Here is a 20,690-nt window from a genome sequence, read left to right as displayed (position 1 = left end):
AAAAAAAAAAAAAAAAAAGCTGTAAAACAGAAGCAGAGCATAGCTCCAAGCATACATTTCCCCCCTTTGATGTTCTCAAACATCTCTCTCTGAAGGATCATGAAGGTGGAAATCTCTAGAGAAAGTGTGGATAGATTGCAGTGTCACAGAAGCAGCCAACTTCCTGAGACATGAGTAATAATTTCTCTGGCTTAGTGGGCTAATCAATAGAAACCTTCCTTTTGAAACCCGTGGATGGGATCACCCAAGATGGCAGAATGGCCTATAGGACAACTGGAGCCCAGAACAAAGCAGGAATTGCACTGGACTTAATTGGCTTTTTCTTCCCTTTTTTTTTCATTTTGAACTTTAACTTAGTTTGCTATAGTAACAATATTAAAGAGCAAGGGGGGATCACATACATAACCCCAGCCCTACCTCAAATCTTTTGAGTTTTGAGTTCATTTACAGTCTGTGTATTCACGTATTCTTACTTTTCATAGCTGTAATCATATATATAAAAATTTGCTTTGTCTCTTACTTAGCATTAACACAACAAACCATGTAAGTTTTTCCATGCACAGTCTCCATAATTTTCATTTTAATAACATTCTTTTAACAAGTAACTACTACGTGATAGGCACTAATGTGAAAGCTACAGATGGAATAATATTCCATCAAGTAGATGTATCATGGTTTACTTGCCCATTCTACTAAGGATGGACATTTAGTTCATTTCCATTTTTTCCTTTTATAGATAAAAGATGCAGCAGTGATCATCTTCATAAGTCTAAGTTTTGGCTTCTGATAATTATTTCCAATTTTGAGCAGTGAGATTACTCAATCAAAGGGTGGGCATATCTTAAGGCTCTTAAGATATAGTACCATAAATATTTTCAATGTGGACCTTTACCGGAGTTGCACTGTGCATCCTTCAGGTCAATGTCTTCTGAATCAAAATCTCAAATGGGTTTTCTTAGGTTAGAAGAGCCCAAGTTACATGTCCTTGCTCTAGTAGCAAGGAAGGTCAGGGAAGAAGAGAATGTCTATTTTCTGCCTTGGGACATCAAGATCTAAGGGGAAAATTTCCCAATAGAGATATGTGTTTAAGGTGTACCAGCAGCCAAAACTCATGCTATCTTTTCGTACGAGTGAATTGACTGGGCCAGTTATCCCAGCTGACCGTGCAATATGGCTTTGTCTTTTATCACTCAACTGAAACTATTCTTGCTAAGGTCCTACTTGACCTTATATCCACCAAATCTACTGGTCGATCATTTGCTGTTTCTTGTCAAGTGCCGTTACTTTGCTAATTCCTCCTCCTCTTTGAAACTTAATGCTTTGGTTTTCATAATATTATACCCCACTGGTTCTCCTCCTTTGCATCAGACAGTTCTTTTTTGGTCTTATTTCTGGTCTTCCTCCACTGATCTCCAAGTATTGGTATTGCCCAAGGTTTCACACGTAAGCAAGTATCTCTCTTCCCAACTGGAGACGATGCTCTCAATATCAATCTCCCTCACACATTTAACTGCCACCTTGTATCAGTCAGCTTTTGGATAGGAAAAAAGACACCCTTTATATATGCCAATATAAAGGGCTTAAAATACAGAGGACAACGAATCTTGAAAGAGCAAAGGGTGGTGAAGGTGAAAGAAGGCACCAAATATGTTCTCTGTGGTCATTTTGACTCTCTTGACCTGAGTGGGTAGTTCTTGAGCGCTCTCCTGGTGGGTACTTTGAGCCTCACATCTGCCCCCTGCATCTACCTGCCATTGGCTCTGGAAAATAATGTGATCTCCGGGGAGTCTCATATCTGTGCATTACCTGTTCCAGAGCAAGAAAGAGTAGCTGGTCACAGAATCCCCAGAAAAGTTGAGATTCACTGTGATTAGACTCTTTTAGGCAATACGTTCACCTCCAAACTAATCCCCAGCTCTATAGGTGATGCAAGGGACTTAGTCATTGCTCATCGGTACACTCCATCCTCTTCAACCCAATGTGATTGGTTTAGCCCAAATCACATGCTCTACCCACAAGTGGAATCAGCTTCCTCACAACCACATAGATCCCAGTTGAAACCAAAGCCTCTTGGAAAAGTGGGAAGAAGGAAAGTGAGGAATCCTCAGATGTCCACTATCCAACCCTACTTCCACTGCCTTCATTTTTTCCTGCAAAACCATAGTAGTCTCTTCATGACCAATAACTCTTTCTCTAATCCATTTTCCTCTTTACAGCCCAAGCCATTTACATAAAACATGTAAAACTGCCCACAGCACTCCTTGCTGAAAACCTTTAATGGGTGCCCTTCACCTAATTCTGTACAAAGTCTCTGTGATTTGGTCTCATGGACCTCAAGCTCATCTCTCTCTAATCCTGGCCTTATATTTTATGCTCCAGTAGCCTCCAATCACAACATCCCTGGCACAGGGCCTGACATGCAGTGCGTGGTCCACCAATGGTTATCAAGTAAATGAACGAATCAATGAGATGAAGAGGAGATAATTTATTTACATCTCAAAGTAAAACTAAAGCTAAGGTAGACTTCTGGTTCTTCTGTATTTTACATCCCTCTCATTCTGTGTGGGGCTCAACGCACAGCGGGTGTTCAAAGCTGCTTGTTAGCTCACGAAATTAGCACATTCATTTTAATATCCAGCAAAGAACTCCACTGAATTTTGATTCCTAGCAGTTTAAAAAGATTTTCTGGGTGTTATACTTATCGGCCCATTGTAGGATAAAAAGTGGGTGAAAGAATTCATTAGCTCATTAAAATACAATGAAAGGAACATAATTAAAACATTTAGGCAACTTCTGAATCACAGAAAATGAATAATCAGAGGTGCAAAACAAACCCTCAGCCAGTTAGTTGGCTACAGCGGGCCCACACGTCCTGCTTTCTCAAAACACCATCAACTGGCTGGTTCAAAACCCTCCCTTCTACCCCCTCCTCCAAAGAGGATTTGCTTTAATGAGTTTTATTCTTAGCCCAGAGACTGGAAGCAGGGGCAGCATAAACCTCGGCAGGGAAGCCCTCTGAAAACCTGAGGAGGGGAAATTGGCATTTCCCACTGCTGCCCCTGCTTTCAGTAGTTTGTTTTTAACCCCAATGTACCTGCCACTGTGCTCAGTGTTTACACACATCCCATTTAATGCTCACAAATGAGGCAAATATAATTACCCTTCTTTAATCAATGACACTAAGGTTGAGTAATATGCCCCTGCTTTTCATCCCTATGCAAACCTGAGTAGTTAGAGGACTCTCGCCAGGACTCAGCCTGCCCCACCCAGCCCGGCGCCATCAGATAGGGCAGCAAGCTCTCCACATATTTGTTGGGTGGCTGATGTCTATTCCTGGCCTCTTCCCCTCCCAGCTCCTCCAAACTTTTACCATCACCCCTCTTGCTGTTCCTTCATTCCTTTACTCCCTCGCATGTCTCCCTAATGCCCACCAGTTCCCACCCATCACCAAATGTCCTTGTTCTTCCCAGTAACATATGAAGTCTCTGGATAGCAATACCTGGCGATCTGATGGCACAGAAGGAACAGCAGTTTCTCTCGTGAAGATGCTAAGAAAATATAAATATAAATCACAGGATTATAAGCCTCTGGCAGAAATACCCAAGGGGTGAAATACCATTGGGCATTTGGTCTGGGACCAGGAAATGGGAACAAGTCCAATTTCTACTTCAAAAAACCTTTTTTGAGGGCATCTCATATGAGACACTATGCCAGATGCTTTCATATACACTGTGTAATAATTCCACTAGGAAGCCAGGTATCTCATCTGGCTTACTGTCACATCCTCTATAGAGCCATAAACTGGAATTCTGACACCCAGGACAAATTTCACAAGATAGCCAATCGAATCAATTTTGTGAACCAGGCCTTGCTTATAAGTGAATGTTAATAAAATGCTTTATCTTCTCATTTAGGTTAATTATTCTTGCTCCGGAGAAACTAAGTTCTTGTTCAGGAGGGAACCTAATAAACTCTTTAAATGTAAAATCATTTAAAAATATTATGGAAAAGTTATATGCCCTCTGCTATTGATGCCCAAATATAGTTCTGAATCTCAAGACACAAAACAGTGCCTGGCACATGACAAAGATGGCCTTTATCTCCTCTGCTTGACTAAACTTTAAACAGGTTTTTTCCTGACTATAGGACCTTGACCTCCCTTTCCTTAGAGCATTTACTTTAGAAAACTTGCAACTGTCCATTCTCTTTCTGCCTCGTTGAGATGAAAATCTTCTCCTAGCCTTTGCCAGTTTTTACTACTCAAGGATGTCTTTCTCAAGAACCCGGGAGCCATCCCTTTAAAATGTAATCATTGAAGGATATAGCACCCCTGTCTCTCAGTCTCTGTAGGATGGCAGGAGCCTATGTTAGTCTGGGTTCTGTAGAGAAGCAGGAGGACACAATCCAGCCCATAGAAGATGCAGACACATCTTTCACACTCTCCCCCTTGATGCGGTCCCAAAGCCTTCAACACTGAAGAGAGTAGGTGGATACCAAGAGTGGAATCTGAAGACAAGTTCTATCTATCAAAAAGGCCCAAGACAGAATGGCAGCTGTCTGAATTTCTTCCTGAAATCTTGAAAAAAAAAATATGTCTGAAGAAATAACAGGGCTAATATCATAGACGTTCAGTGAAGACAGACAGGCAGAGACGACAGAAAGAAAACTCTATCAAGGTGAAACGTGAGCAAGACTCTATTCTTCCAGAAGAACTGAATAAATGCAGACTGGCCAAGAGAACTGCCCATCCAGGGAGGGGTCACTCTGCACCCTCAGCTCCAGCTACCCCTATGACTCCTGCTTCTCTCCTTTGTGGCCCCTCCCATACTACACAGCGCCCGTTATACTGCTAACTCCTCCATCTGAAAAAGGGCAAGGAAAGGAGAGAGGAGATGAGAGGGATGATAAAATTCAAGCCCATCATGACAGTTCTGGGCATGGACCTAAATTGGCTTTCACCACTTTCTGTTACCAGGACAAAGATAAAAGATAGGAGAAAGGGGTTTTCTTCCTGGTACCCCTCAGATCTCCTGCTTGGTGGAGTCCCAGAACAGACCCATATCACCCATTGCTTGTAGGTTTCTTGGCAACACATGCCTCTCCCAGTTAAGTCTTCTTGGGGCTCCAGTAGCCACGGTGAGGGGGGGGCTGTCAGTTTCTCTAGGAATCATCTAATCGTTTGGCATCCCAGCTCCTGGGCCTTCCCCTCCCTATTCTGGTAGCTTAGCATCATGGAAAGCTTGGCTCCATCCATAGACTTTTGGATTTGGGTTTGGTTTTTTGTTTTTCTTTTTTTTTTTTAAACTAAGGGTATATGCATGTAATTTAAAAAATTCAAATATCCCCCCAAACCCTCCCAGATCTCCTCCCCAGAAATAACCACTGTTCCATGTGCATCTGTGCAGAGAAGCTTTATACTTTAAAGCACTTAATAATCGATACAAATGACTGCATATTACATACTGTGAAAATAAACAGAAACCTCAATTAAAAGAGTTGGGAGGGCAGAAAGGAAGTTTTCACAGGAAAGCCCAACAGGAAGACAGCCCAACAGGGGGCCAGGCAAGCCCCCTCTCCTTGCCTGGCAAGAGTTCAGCCTATGAGGCAATGTCACAACTCGGCCAATGAAAAGCCACTATACTTGGAACTCTCAGTTCCTCCACTGAACCCTTCATTTACTTGAGCCTTCCCAACTTCCTTTTCTCTTCTTGAAAAGAGTTCTCTCCTTGCTGTGTGGGGACTGACACATGACTGGCCATGGTTGCAGACTCCAAACTGCAATTCTTTGCTGATCTTGAATAAACCCATTTTTGCTTACGTAATTGGCAGTCTCTTTTAGGTCAACAATACAGTGATACAGCAATCTGTGCTCATGGCCAGTGGATATATGTAGACACTTATGACCATCTGTTTCACAGTTGTTATAATCTGTTTTACTATTATGAGTAGATCTCACCAGGGTGAATTACATTCAAGTTACAAGCTGTGAATCAACCTGACATTTTCACAGTGCTAGACAAATATGTTATCATTTGTTTGCTTTTATTAATAGAATTAAAATTTTATTTCAGTTTCCACAAAGAGTTCTACACAAAAATGAAGGGGCTTACACTGCCAGCTCTCATATGATGGCACTTAAGTTAGTTTCCACTGTCATAATTCTTCTAGCTGTTTATCACAGTCCTCCCAATCCAAGCCACGTGGCTGAATCAAGCAGTTTATAAAAGGTAGTATTTTTACTGTGTGTAGTAAATGAAGAAGAAAGTGGTACCAACTTCCCAGGTTCACCAAAACCCCACCCCTGCCCCAGGAAAGAGTTTCTGTATAGCCAGGACATTCTCTTCCTTAGAATATATATGGCTGGTGACAAATGCATCTCTCGTGACTCTTCCTGAAACTTGACTCAGTTTTCCCCTCCCCCAACAAGACCCCTGTTTGAGAAGGGGAATCAGAAAAAGATCAAGACTCAGAGCAAGGGAAAAGGATACCTGAGTGCAACAGGGTCTCCTTTCCTATGGAGGTTAGTTCCAAAGCCCATGCACAGGGTAAAAATTGCATATAGACAAATTATCCTTGAAAAATCCCTTGGAAAGGCACTACCTTGTTGATACATAACCTCTTAATAAATCCAAGAGAACAAAATCACTGATTCTTCAGTTGAGCTCCAGTTGAAGCCATTGGTTTGTGTGTGGAGGCCATTTTCATGAGGAATGCAAATCGCTAACCACCACAACAATCATCCTTGATGCAGCAGCATGCTCACGCTAGAGGAGGCACTTGGGAATGGGGGAAAAGAAGATTCACGTTCTTTCACAGTGGGCTTACGCTCACTCCCATTCATTCTTTCTCCCAGGCTTGGACTCACTGAACGCAATAGGCCACAATCACCAGCACTATGAAATTATATTTCTCCTGAATTCTACTTTTACCATCTTACATATTGCTTACCGAGTTTGGTTGAATGCCTAAGGGTTACCGGCATAAAAGATGCAACTGAATTCCATAAAAACTAACAGCCCCAGACTTGTGAATATGGCTCAGAAATTTTATAGTGCCCTCTCTGTACGCTGCATTATTGCCCAAAGACCTCAAGTCTCCCTCCCCCGAGATTACAATATAAGAGACAAGCACTTGCTTCTCATTGGCTTTCAACGTCCCACTGATTAAAGTGGAGGCCTAATTATTGATATTACTAGCTGAAGAGCTATATCTTCTTTCACGAAAAATTCACTAATTCTAAGAACCAACATTTTGTGACCAGGTCATGTTAACCAGTACAAAGTTATTTCTACTTTATTGTGAATTTCTAATTAAAATAAATTCAGTTCACTTTTTACTTCTTTCCCAAGACAAAATCGTATTTGAATAATATTCTGAAGGGCAACTGCTTTCGTTTCTTCTCCTCCTAATGTGAGGTAATCACAAAGAGAACCTTAAGAAATCTCCTCTACAGTTACAAAAGGGATCTTGTGGTCATGGGAATGCTCTATCAAGAGAAAATGTTTGCAAAGTACATTCTATTCTCTGCTAGACCTGATAACTATCAGTAAATCTCACTTAGTCTAACAACTTAAGCAGAAGCCCCAGCACAAACTGTGCTCTGTGACAGTATGTCCCCAAATTTGTTGTTTGGAACACTATGTCTATGGAATTTCTTTTAAGTAGCAGAACAAGCAACTTGGGGAAACATTTTTGTTTTTAAAGAGTTTCATTTACTGAAGGACTTCTCAGAGCCTTTAGTGTGCTAATATTCATGGTATGTCTCTAAGAGGTGGATTTAACATCCTCTGCTTCCCATTTATGGTCACAGAACTCTTTTCACAGAATATCTCATAGGACTAGCATGCTATGTAGCATATTTTGGGAAATATTGCTCTACAGAATATATTGAGGATAAGCCAAGATAGGAATGGTCCAGAGACAATGGAATTGTTCGGAAGTACAAGCATCAACAACTGCTATCTTTCCAAGTCCATTTACAGAATTGGGCCCTGCCTCTTGGGTCTACATGAGAAAGCAGTAAATGTCTGTGGGAAGTCAAGATCCACATCAAACAGGGCTAGTTAATGACGAGGACTTGCCAGGGAAAGATGACTTGCCAGGGGAAAGACATCAGAAGCCAAAGTTAAAAAGTCAAAAAGTTCTGGAAAAAGAAAGATACAGAAGCAAGATTAGAGGTAGAATGGAACTGAAAACAGGAAAATAAAAGGCAAGATATGATACGAATAGGAGAAGAGGAGCAGCTGTGGAATTCCACATTCTCTTAGCATCCGCCAGGCACTCATTACCGAGTAGACTGGCATATTTTGCTGGGCTAGGGACCCTCTATCTAGGTCTATGTTACCCTTCATAGAGTCCAGACAAGCCTCCTCCCAATTTCTTTACGGCCTTAACTGGCTGACCACAGCTTCGCCCAAGGATAGATCTTCCTAAAATCTTACCTTGTCCAAGTTACCGACTAATCCAATCGCAGAGCTGATTGGTATATGCAGATTATAACAGGTGTCACTCTAAGATTCAGCATGCCAATGATAAGAAGTTTGATTCCAGGCTGCTTCCCAAGTCCTGTTTTGCCAGTTAGAACAAGGAATAAAGTCCCAGGTATGACCTCCCATATTGATGGGCCACCCATATTGATGGGCCTCAAATCATCCTCAACTACCCAGCCCCTGCCTTTGGCTCAGTCAAGGCCCCTGCCTTACCCTTATACCCAAGTTTCAACTCCTTCCTCCACCCCGCCACCACAAGTACTCCTATTTCCTTTGGCCCAGAGCCTTGACTTTGTTCCCTCAAACTCTGAGTAAGTACCATTTACCTGAAAAAAGTTCAGCTAATAGTCCATCATGGATTCATTATTGCTATGGCCTTCTCACCTAGTAGAATTTGACTATTTCATCTTGGAGGGTCGTTTCACTGCATCTCTGCCTCTCGCTAAACCAGCCCCTTACACCTGTGACTTGCTCACTTGAGTGAGATCCCCAGGGCCTAAACGCTGCCTGCTTTCTTCCTTCTGTTTTCTTCTGCAATGTTGTTTTCCAAGAGGAGTTGTCTAGCCTTCTATATCTGTGCTAATATGCTAGAGTGTTTCATTAGTCTAAGTTCATTGGCATCACTTTCATGTTGGGACTCTCAATATTTATTCCAGAATAACTGTAGTATCACCGCTCTCTGTTCAAGGTGCACACAGGGGGGTTTCATAACCTGCATGACACATCTGGTACCTCCATGTCTGAGATCAAAGATTTCAGTTTTAGCATTTACAATTACCTAGCAAGGCTCTTCTGGAAGAATTGGAACCTCAGTGTTCCATTATTGTCTGGTCACTACACCTAATTGACACTCAAAAAGAGAAAAAAAAAAAAAAAGACATTCACATGTTTTGGTCTCTTCCAGATCCTTAATTCAATGGAAAAATACACAGAATCGGCGACTCTCTCTCGGAGCCTGCCTGAATGTCTATCCACACGTACTCTTTTTTCTCCTAATAAACAGTTTGTTTCACTACTTTCCATCTCTATGTGGAAATTCATTTCTACACAGCTGACAGGCCAGGGCCTTTTCACTGGCCACTGGTCCCTGGCGGTCTAGTGGCTAGGATTCAGTGCTCTCGCTGCTGCGCCTTGACCTCAGTCTCTGGCCGGGAACCAAAATCCTGCTTCAAGCCACTGCAGGCCGAGGCCACCCGAGATCAAAACAAAAACTCCTATGTATCCTGGCTCCTCATTTACCTCTTCGGTACAGTTCCTTAGAGCCCTCTGAGAGACTGTCTCCCAGGCTGTCAACCTCAGTAAGATCCCCAAATAAAACATAACTCATAAAAAAAAAAAACCCAGAATAATATTCCACAGCTGATTAAAAGTTTTTCATAATAGGACACAAATCGATTATCAAGATGCTACTTTTTTAGTGTGGTATTAGCACAAAGACATATAGATCAGTGGAACAGAATAGAGAACCCAGAAATAAATCTGCTATCTACAGTCAATTAATCTTCAACAAAGAAGGCAAGAATATTCAATGGAGAAAAGACAGTCTCTTCAGCAAGTGGTGTTTGGGAAAGTTGGACAGCTACATGCTAATCAATGCAATTAGAACACATCCTCACACCATATACAAAAATAAACTCAAAAGGGCTTAAAGACCTAATTATAAGACAAGACACCATAAAACTAGAAGAGAACATAGGCAAAACATAAATCATAGCAGTATTTTCTTAGATCAGTCTCCCAAGGCAAAAGAAATAAAATCAAAAATAAACAATGGGATCTAATCAAACTTAAAAGCAAAGGAAACCATCAACAAAATGAAAAAAACAATCTATGGAGTGGGAGAAAACATTTGCAAACAGTGTGACCAAAAAGGGGTTAATATTCCAAATATTTAAACAGCTCATACAAGTCAATCTCAAAAATATAAAGAGAAACAATCCAATCAAAAAATGAGCAAAAGACCTAAATAGACATTTCTCCAAAGATGACACACAAATGGCCAACAGCCTCATGAAAATATGCTCAACATCGCTAATTATTAGAGAAATGCAAATCAAAACCACCATGAGGTATCACTTCACATCTGTCAGAATGGCCATCATCAAAAAGTCTACAAACAATAAATGCTGGAGAGGATGTGGAGAAAAGGGAACCCTCCTACATTGTTGGTGGGAATATAAATTGGTGCAACCACTATGGAGAACATTACAGAGGTTTGCTGGGCTGCACTCCACAGGCCTACGGGGCCTGTGCTTGCCCAGCTTCAAGACTGAACAAACAGCCCTGAGTCAGCAACACAGACATCAATGGTTTAATGAATAGGAGAGCTTACACGTCTGAAGCAAGGTCCTGGAGCGACACTCCACCACCTTGTGCAGTGGACAGCAGGCAGGACGTGGCAGCAGTTTTCACTCATGGGGGTAAGTGGGGGGATTACCAGTTATAGGTAATTGATGTCAGGTGGGCTTATTAGTTTTCAGGCAAAACCAGCAGAGGGGCACGCCCCTCACGGCCCCTTTGATAAGAACAGTCACCAGCTGGGATCTGGGGCAAGTACGTAGGAAGGTGAGTCAGGTGTGTAAGATACAAGAGAAGCAGGCACTGGTTGGGCAGGGGATGGACAGAGAGCAAGAGAACAGCCATCTTGAGCAGCCTGACCATACACTCCACCACTACATACCCTGCACAACCCTTACAATCTTGGTCCACCTCTCTTCCGCCATATCCCTGGGGTCAGACATGTAGGGGGCACTGCAACCAGCTGCCGCAGATACAATACAGACAGCAGCAGCCAAGGAGCATCAAGAATAAGATACCTAGGATGCTCAGGACAGCCCTTTGCCAGGATGTGGGCACATTCTGGAGCCAAGTGCATACTGAGTCAATGGAAAGGGAGTCAGCAGCAGTGCCCTGTGCAGTTATTGATATAAGGAAGGTAAGGCCAACCCTGGTTTTCACAAGCCCAGAGCCATCCCCATGGGGAAGGGAATGCTTGACCTTAAAAGAAACGGTCTGGTGGCCTAGCCAAGAATCGGCAGTCACGGTACAGGACTGTCACCCCATGTTATGTTGAGTGCCATTAGGGGTAGACCCATTAGGTCTTTCCAAAACAAAAAGCAGTTAATCCCACTATTTGGACTGTGTGTCCAGAAGCCAGCCTATTCCATTCTACACAGCACAGCCCAGGGGTGATCATGGGCGGTCAGTTGTTCAGTAACGTTAACCAACAGGGGTCCTTCTGATCTACTGGCATATGGTACCAGAAGATGGTGAGTCTTTTCCCCCATTGTCAGCAGTCCCCACCTAGTCACATTAGCTGGGTCGATTTTTCATGGAAGTCCAGAGGAGGACAATGGCATCTCACTGTAGACCCAGCAATTAGACTCATTTCACAGTGAGGCCAGTGTTGCTGCTCAGCCCTCAGATTTCCTCCCTCAGACTAGGGACAAAATGTAAAACATCTAATAGGCACAGCACAGGGGAGATCATGACCATTAAGCAAAATACAAGCAGTAACCACATTCTGAGATAATACCACACCCACCTGTGGTTTTTGTCCTAGGCTGTAATACAGTTCAGAAGACTCAACTTTTCAATAATACAAGAATGTGTCTAAAATCACGTATACAGGGACTTACCTGGTGGTGCAGTGGTTAAGAATCCGCCTGCCAATGCAGGGGACACGGGTTCGATCCCCGGTCCGGGAAGATGCCACATGCCGCGGAGCGACTACGCCCGCGAGCCACAACTACCGAGCCCGCCGACCTCAACTACCGAAGCCCACGTGCCTAGAGCCCATGCTCCCCAACAAGAGACGCCGCCACAATGAGAAGCCCACACGCCGCAACGAAGAGTAGCCCCAATTCGCCGCAACTAGAGAAAGCCCACGTGCGGCAACAAAAATTCAATGCAGCCAAAAATAAATTTAAAAAATAAAAAAATAAAATCACGTTTACAACGGCCACCTAGTTTTACCTTGGATATCTGAACGACAGCTACTCCATTTTGACTTTCAAACGCATTCCCTTCCTCAATGGCCAAAGCAGAGTTACAATGCTTGTCTGCAAAACCACAAAATGGGCTGCTCTGGTCAGTAAAATTTAATTTAAACCATGTATATAAGCCAAAATGACTTCCCTATACCTCAGTAGGTATAGATTTTCCCATCATTTCCCCCTTTGATTGCAAATCTTTCAATGGAAAGCATTGATTATCAAAATATCCATCCCTAGATGCTGGGGTGCTGGCTCCTACCCCACATTCAGATCATGTCCCTCGGTGCTAGGCCTCCTTTATATTGGCCTAGTCATTCACACTGGGGGAAAACTAATCAGATCTCATGAACAAGCTCTGAGGTATGTTAATGGGGAAATACTTTATAGGCTATACATTTTATCACTTATACCCAATTGTCACACAAGCATTGTACATATGCTTTTAGCAGCAGACTTTAAGCAAGCAGCATCACACTTCACGAGTAGCTAGTATACTCTGACAATTTCACTAGAATTTCACTAATTTTCTTTCTATCTGGAACATTGGGGCAAAAGTATAGCTAACTCAACAACTTTCGTAAATACAGACCTCAATTAACAGAACTAGAATTTAACATCCATTGAAACATAATATTGTTCCCTCTAAAATTACCCTCACCTCCACCAAACACAGCCAATCAAAACTAATTTGTTTGCAAAATAAGTCTGGTCAATTGACCACACAGGCTTCTCCAAACTGGCTGAAGGGGAACTCCTCAGGAGTCTCAGACTGAATTCCCAAAAGGCCTCTCAAGGCCAGGAAAGCCATGCCAAAGGCCTGCTATCAGGCTCCGCCTTGGTGGATTTTTCTCTTCTAGAGGTCCCCAAAATATTGAGATTCCTGCACATGACAGGAGACAGTCTTTTCCATTCCCCTGATAAGGCTGCTCAGAACCCAAGAGTCTTCAATTTCTGGGGGGACCAGGTAGAGACAAAAAAGAAAATGCTTCAATTCTACCCACAGATGTAGTTTACCAAATTGCTATAAAACAAATCATAACCAACTTGAGGGAAAGGGCTTCCCTATATCTGGAAAACACAGATCAAAACCAGTAACATTCCAGACAAAACCCATAAAAATTATAACCATATTTACCAGTTCACTCAGTAACCAATCCTTTTGTTAACTTTTTCTTAAGCCATTGGGCCTTCCATTAAGATTCTTTAAGTTCTTACACAGTTCAGCAGTATAATCTGAAATTTTTCAGAGACCTGTTGTCAAAAGGTCCTTCTGAGGCAGGAGATAGATGGGCCCCAGGCTGAGCAGCTGGAGTTTGTCCCCTGTGGACAGAGACTCCAAGATGAAATTAACAGGAGAATAATAGAAGACACTGAGCCCTGCCCAGATAAAAGACAGAGACCACATATTTCTCATTCTTGAGGTCAAGGAGACCTTCCCACCTATACATGCACAGAAAAGCTCCCTAGGGGTCAAAAGGAGAGTGATGTCAACCTACCCATAGGCCTCTTCGCTGGAATCCATCTTGGCTAAGAGATGTGCACACACACGGGAGGATCCTGAGATATACCAAATATGGACTCAGAACCAGGCAAAGCAAAATGATTGGCCAAAGGAAACCTGAAAGAAATGCCCCACATAAGTGATATAAACTACCACGAGGGCACAACTCTCTCTGAGTCCACCCATGTGTCTATCCACACGTACTCTTTTTCCTCCTAATAAACGCTTTACTTCTTTCACTACTTTCCGTCTTTGTAGGAATTTATTTCTGCCTAACTTCAGTCTCTGGCCAGGAACCAAAATGCTGCTTCAAGCTGGTGCAGGCTGAGGCCACCAGAGGTCACTTCCTATGAATCTTCTTTAAGATGAAGCATTTTTGCAAAAGCATCAGAATAAAACAATAACTGTCTGTAAAAGACAAAAGACTTTAAAAGACCTGGTTAAGCACCTGATTATGATGTTATTGATAAAGAAACTTGGTTACAATAGCTAGAATTATGACTGATCATAATTTTAACCCTTAAAAACCTTAATCTCTGACAAAAACCAAAAAGCAAGTCATTGTGCATTTCCTGATTGGAAAACTTATGCTTTAGTCTTCCTCTCCTATGAAGGCAAGGGTAGGTACACTTAGACCCTCCCAGTAATTAACGTTCCAATATTTTAACCTATTTGAAATGACCCAGATAGTCAATGAATTCTCTTCATTTCACCTAGTTTAGTTACCAAAATCTGGAAAGACTTTTAGATAGACATTCCCAAAACATAATCATTTCTCTATAGAGTTTACCTAAAAGCTCTTTTTTCTCCTTTGCTCTTAGAGATCACATGTTCCACAGAGCTCTGATTATTTACATCTCAAAGGCACAACAGAAATAACAATTCCTTCTAGAGAGCTAGCTTAACCAATTACAAAAGGCTCACTTTAATACAATAGCAGAGCCATGAGAGGCCACTGTTCTCCAGATCTCTCGGCAGCCCCCATTCAGCAAGGACTGCCACCACAGGGCGCTACATACTAGTAGACAGCCACCTCGGGATTTCCCCGTAATTTTCAGGATCACCCCTGGAACTTTTGGGTCCCAAGTGTTAGTGGACGACCACCTCAGGATTACACCCACAACTTTTGGGCCCGACATGCTAGTGGACGGCCCCTGCAGCTTTTCTTTCCCCATCCTGTATTTGCCGACATCTCAGTGCTCATGGGATATTTCTCGGTCTCCTGGCTGCTCCGCCAATTGTTGGGCTGCACCCCACGGGCCTACAAGGCCTGTGTTTGCCCAGCTTCAAGACCAAAGAAAGAGCCCAGAGTCAGCAACAGATACATCAGTGGTTTAATGGAGTGGGGAGCTTACACGTCTGAAGCAAGGTCCTGGAGCGACACCCCACCACCTTGTGCGGTGGATAGCAGGCAGGACGGGGCAGCAGTCTTCACTCCCGGGGAGAAGGGGAGGTTACCAGTTATAGGGAATTGATGTCAGGTGGGCTCATTAGTTACCAAAGAAACCAGCAGAGGGGCATGGTCCTCACGGCCCCTTTGATAAGAACAATCACCAGCTGGGGCCTGGGGCAAGTACATAGGAAGGTGAGTCAGGTGAGTAAGATACAGGAGAAGCAGGCACTGGTCGGGCAGGGGGTGTACTGAGAGCAAGAGAACAGCCACCTTGCGTGGCCTGACCGTACAAAGTTCCTTAAAAAACTAAAAATAGAACTATCATATGATCCAGCGATTCCACTCTTGGGTAGATATCCAGAAAAAATGAAAACGCTAATTCAAAAAGATACATGCACCCCAATGTTCCTAGCAGCATTATTTACAATAGCCAAGACACAGAAACAACCCAAGTGCCTATCAACAGACAATTGGTTTAAGAAGATGTGGTGTATATATACACAAGGGAATATCACTCAGCCATAAAAAAGAATGAAATAATGCCATTTTCAGCAACATGGATAGACCTAGAGTTTATCATACTAAATGAAGTAAGTCAGACAGAGAAAGACAAATATCATGATATTACTTACATGTGGAATCTAAAATATGATGTAAATGAACTTAATTACAAACAGAAACAGACTCACAGACATAGAAAACAAACTTATGGTTACCAAAGGGGAAGTGGGGGGAGGGATAAATTAGGAGTATGGAATTTACAGATACAAACTACTGTATATAAAATAGATAAGCAACAAGGATTTACTGTACAGCACAGGGAACTATATTCAACATCTTGTAATAACCTATAATGGAAAATCTGAAAAAATTATGTATATACATACACATATACACATATATAACTGAATCACTTGCTGTACACCTGAAATTAACACAATACTGCAAATAACTATACTTCAACTTTTTTGAAAAAAGGTTAAAAAAAAATGCTAGTTTTGCCACTTACTTTAGATAATGTACCTGTTGGACTGCACCCTGTAGGCCTGCAAGCCTTGTAGCTGCCCAGCTGAGAGACTGAAGAGCCCGCCGCAGAGACACCAACAGTTTCTTGGACAGGGGATTTTACACGTCCAAAACAAAGGTCCTGGAGAGATACCCCACCGTGGACAGCAAACAGCAGGCAGGAAGCGGCAGCACTAGTCTAGGGAGAGGTTGGCTACCATTTATAGGGGGAACTGACGTCAGGTTGGCTCATCAGTTACCAGGGAAACCAGCGGCTGGGACAGGGGCAAGCACGTAGGCAATTACTGATTAAGCCGTATAATTAAGAGGACTGGCTAGTCATGTGAGTGAAGCCCAGACTGGTCGAGCAGGGCAAGTCCAGAGAGCAGGAAAATGGCCATCTTGAATGGCCTGACCACACAGTACCTAACCTTTCAGAGCCTGTTTCTTTTCTTATTAAATGGAAACAACAGCTATCTCATAAAGTTTTCAAAGGATTAGAACAGATAAGGCACACAAAGTATTTGTCACATTGCCTTACTCATGAGGAACATTTATTAAGCTCTACTGATTTTATTATTATGGAGAACACTAACTTTACATTTGTGGATTTGTGGAGTTCATGATTTGAAATAATCACTTAAATTTCAAAGAAAATAAGAAGAAAAATTCACAGTAATGGAAGGCCCACATGTTTCTGCTCAACAAAGCCACGTTTAAAAGTGATTATCTACATCACCTGACCCACTAACCCTCTACTCCAAACATCTTCCTGAAACACAATAATAATGAAAGCAAAAATGCAAATCAGAAAGTGAGATATGTTTAGCAATGTACCGTAAATTGAAAAGGAAGGAAGAAAGGTTTAAAGGACAGGGGAAACATTACACAGAGGCTTGCTATGAAGCAGCAACTAAGCTGGCTTGAAGAAGTCTCTGGCCAGACTAAAGGCAAATTCCGTTAAAAATTGCAAAACACGGGTCACAAGTATAAGAATGCTCTCTAAATATTTTGGCCATGGTGAAACAAGAAAAAATAGAGCATTTAAGAGAAATTACAGAGTTGCAATGCTGTGTTGGAGTCAAAACTTACTACCAATAAAGTCCCGTTGTTTTTTCTCATATAGCATGTTCCCAGAGGCAGTTAAGGGACTGCTGTCAGAGTAATCAAAGCTTAGTATCCATCTTCCCTTGCAAACACCCCATTTGCCCTAATGGGTTTTCCCCAGCTTTTTCCATACCACACCTAAGAATAAATCCTGAAAACAAAGAGGAGATGATAGGCACCCTGGCCTCACAGATTCTCAGTCATCCACTCTGGGGTGGAGCCAGCCGCCACTACAGAGAGAAAAGACTGAAGACACCGGGGTGTCAGCATCACTCTCACCATAGCTGGTACCCACCAAGCTGGGGCAAAAAGCACCCGCAGCCAGGGCTCCCGACAGTATGTCACAGACCTTCTCTCTCCCCTTTCCTCCCACTGTTTCAACTTACGTGTTGTGTTAGGCAAAAATTTTGAAAATGAAGACAGAGGCTGAGGGAAAAAGAACAAATCTAGTACCTTGCACCTGGGGTCCAGGTGCGCCCTCCACCACCACTGGAGAGGGGAAGGGGGTCTGCTTAAATAGCAATCTTTTCAACAGTTTCTATCAGCCTTGCATACTTCAGGTTTTGTTGCTCTGAAGCAAAGACCCTATTCACTATCCGGTGGTAAAATGTCTGTGTTTGGGTCTGTGCAATTCCCCAAAGCTGGACTGGAGCACCTCTTAAAATGCAGTGAACAGTTCCTCGAAATTCCCTAGAGATGCTGTTGCTGGTTTCCTGTTCTGATGGCTGTCCTTTAATGCCAGTCCTAACGAGCCCAGGCCTGAATGTTGCCAGCTGCCCCTGATAAACACACAGCCTCTGGGCTGCCGTGCAAAACCCCACAAGAATAATCTTTGCAACCTGTACCTTGGGGGGACCCTCTTCACACACACTCCCAGGCTCCTCGTCTGACTCTTCTCACCTCCTACTTTCCAACTCCCACTATTGTCTTCAGTTATGGAGATCACCTTTCTGGCCACACCTCCTTGCCCTTCCAACCTCTGTCATGATACCTGCCATACCCCTGCCTGTGGCTAGCTCCTACCTCCCTGCCTCTACTTCTCCATCAAACCACAATCCTACTACCTGCAGAGCTTTGCCTGGGTCTCATCTTTAATCACAAGTGAACTTCCTCTTTTCTGTAGCTTGGACTGCAGTCTAAGAGCCTCAGAGCTCTAAGAGGGCTCGGGGAGACCATGCATTTTCTCCAATAGTTCTCAAAGTGCGCTTGTAAACACCTGTAACAGAATCATCTGGGAACTGGTTAAATGCAGATTCCTGCACCTCACCCCAGACTTACTACATCAAAATCTTTAGGAAATAAGCCCCCAAATATACTTTTTAAACAATTTCCCCAGGTCATACGCCCATTCAATATGAGACCTATAGACTTCTCCAACCTCCTCATTCGATAAATAATAACTTCCATTCACTGAGCATGGACTGACTGCCAGGCACTTTACATGCTTTAACTTATTTAATCGTCACAATGTCCTTATGAGATGAGTGCTATTCTTTACTATTATCTTCTCTAGTTCACAGATAAGGAAGCAGAGTCTCCTTCTTGAAGTTAATTAATTCGCCTACGATCATACTGGAAGTGGCAGAGACAGGACTCATACCCAGGTATGACTCAGAGGCTGCAGAATGAAAGCCTGGCCAGGTCACATTTAGAAGTTTACATTCCATTCTAATCCTGTACTATGAGAGTGGCATTGACATGCCTGCATTCAGCCAGGGGAGCAAGAAAGTGAGGGTACTTGATGGGTTCATGTAGATACTGGGCCTGGATGACTCAGAAGAAAATATAACGTCAATATTTCTTCAACAACAGAAACTTTCGGTCTTGTTCATTTCAGATCCTTGCCTCTACTTCCCACTTCCCTGGCTCAGTAGGAATAGTCTCAAGGAGACTAAGAAAAAGACAAAACACCCCACCCAGCCCAGCAAGTGTTTTCATCATGCCAGGTGGAAAGTGTTTCTGTGATGATGAACAGCTTCATTACCTCTTCAATAAGGCCCTTTGTTAGTAACTGCTTTTGAGAAAATTGCAGTCTGGTGTTCATCTCAAACACCACTCAGACATACCAGCAAGGTCTCCCAAGTATAATTCAGATGGTTCTAAGGAAAGCAATCTTTCAGATGATACAAAGCCCCTCTGAAAATTAATTAAGCTCACAAGTGTTCTCTGGCGGCATTGTTTTCATCTCAATCTATCCCTTCCTTGCATCTTATAAATACTGTCTGATTGAAAAACAGGCAAAACAAAGGTAATTTGGTAGTTGTTTCATTAATTTAGTGGGTAGATACAGAGATCCCGAATAACTGAATTAAGTGTTCACTTACTGGTTCGAGCCAAAATGCTAAAAACTGTTGCCTACAGTGGATTATAACCCCAAAACAAGTCTAGACTCATTTGGTAGGGCTTCAGGGCTCAATGAGACTTATTTTTATTTGAAGGAAGGCAAAAATGAATCATCACCTCCCTACAGAGCTCTCCTTTGCCTGCAAAGCCTAGGATCATGAAACACACACTCCCTTGACCCAAGCTTTTTTTTTTTTGCTGTACGCGGGCCTCTCACTGTCGTGGCCTCTTCCGTTGCGGAGCACAGGCTCCGGACGCGCAGGCCCAGCGGCCATGGCTCACGGGCCCAGCCGCTCCGCGGCATGTGGGATCTTCCCGAACCGGGGCACGAACCCGTGTCCCCTGCACCGGCAGGCGGACTCTCAACCACTGCTCCACCAGGGAATCCCTTGACCCAAGCTTTGCCAACACAAGGTGGGCAGGGTGGGGTGGGGCAACGGCCTGGAGAAGAACTTTGGATTTGAGGAGGAAATGAGCCAAAATTATAATTTATTTCATCTTAGCATTTCTGAGGTTCAACTTGTGCTAAGACTTTTTTTCCCCACATACTATGCAACGGCCTGGAGAAGAACTTTGGATTTGAGGAGGAAATGAGCCAAAATTATAATAATTTATTTCATCTTAGCATTTCTGAGGTTCAACTTGTGCTAAGACTTTTTTTCCCCACATACTATGTTCTCTTTTGTGGATTTCACTTCCTCTGCTATCTCTTAAAAGCCAGTGGGTTTTGGCTTCATATTTCTATACATATTTCATCTACTCCTAGAACATTAATTACTCCAAGCTGAGGATGCCTAAATCTTTGTTTCCGGCAAAATCTTTATCTCCTGAGCTTCAGATCCAAAAGTCTAAATGCT

General features: G+C 42.9%; 1 long non-coding RNA gene across 2 annotated transcripts in view; it reads right to left on the bottom strand.

Moving 5' to 3' along the window:
- LOC114484543 (uncharacterized) overlaps window positions 1–16,555 on the bottom strand; it is a 233,148-nt gene extending 216,593 nt beyond the window's left edge. Inside the window, exons 1-2 of one of the 2 annotated variants that reach the window (XR_008616112.1) lie at window positions 16,388–16,555; window positions 13,981–14,102 (exon numbers count right to left, since the gene is read on the bottom strand). This is a non-coding gene — a long non-coding RNA (uncharacterized lncRNA). The remainder of the gene's footprint in view (window positions 1–13,980; window positions 14,103–16,387) is intronic. The other variant, XR_008616114.1, reaches the window with a different exon arrangement.
- Window positions 16,556–20,690: the final 4,135 nt, after the last annotated feature.

The sequence above is a fragment of the Physeter macrocephalus genome, chromosome 20 (genome assembly GCF_002837175.3).
Source record: "Physeter macrocephalus isolate SW-GA chromosome 20, ASM283717v5, whole genome shotgun sequence".
NCBI lineage: Eukaryota > Metazoa > Chordata > Mammalia > Artiodactyla > Physeteridae > Physeter > Physeter macrocephalus.
This window is presented reverse-complemented; position numbering and strand designations above follow the sequence as displayed.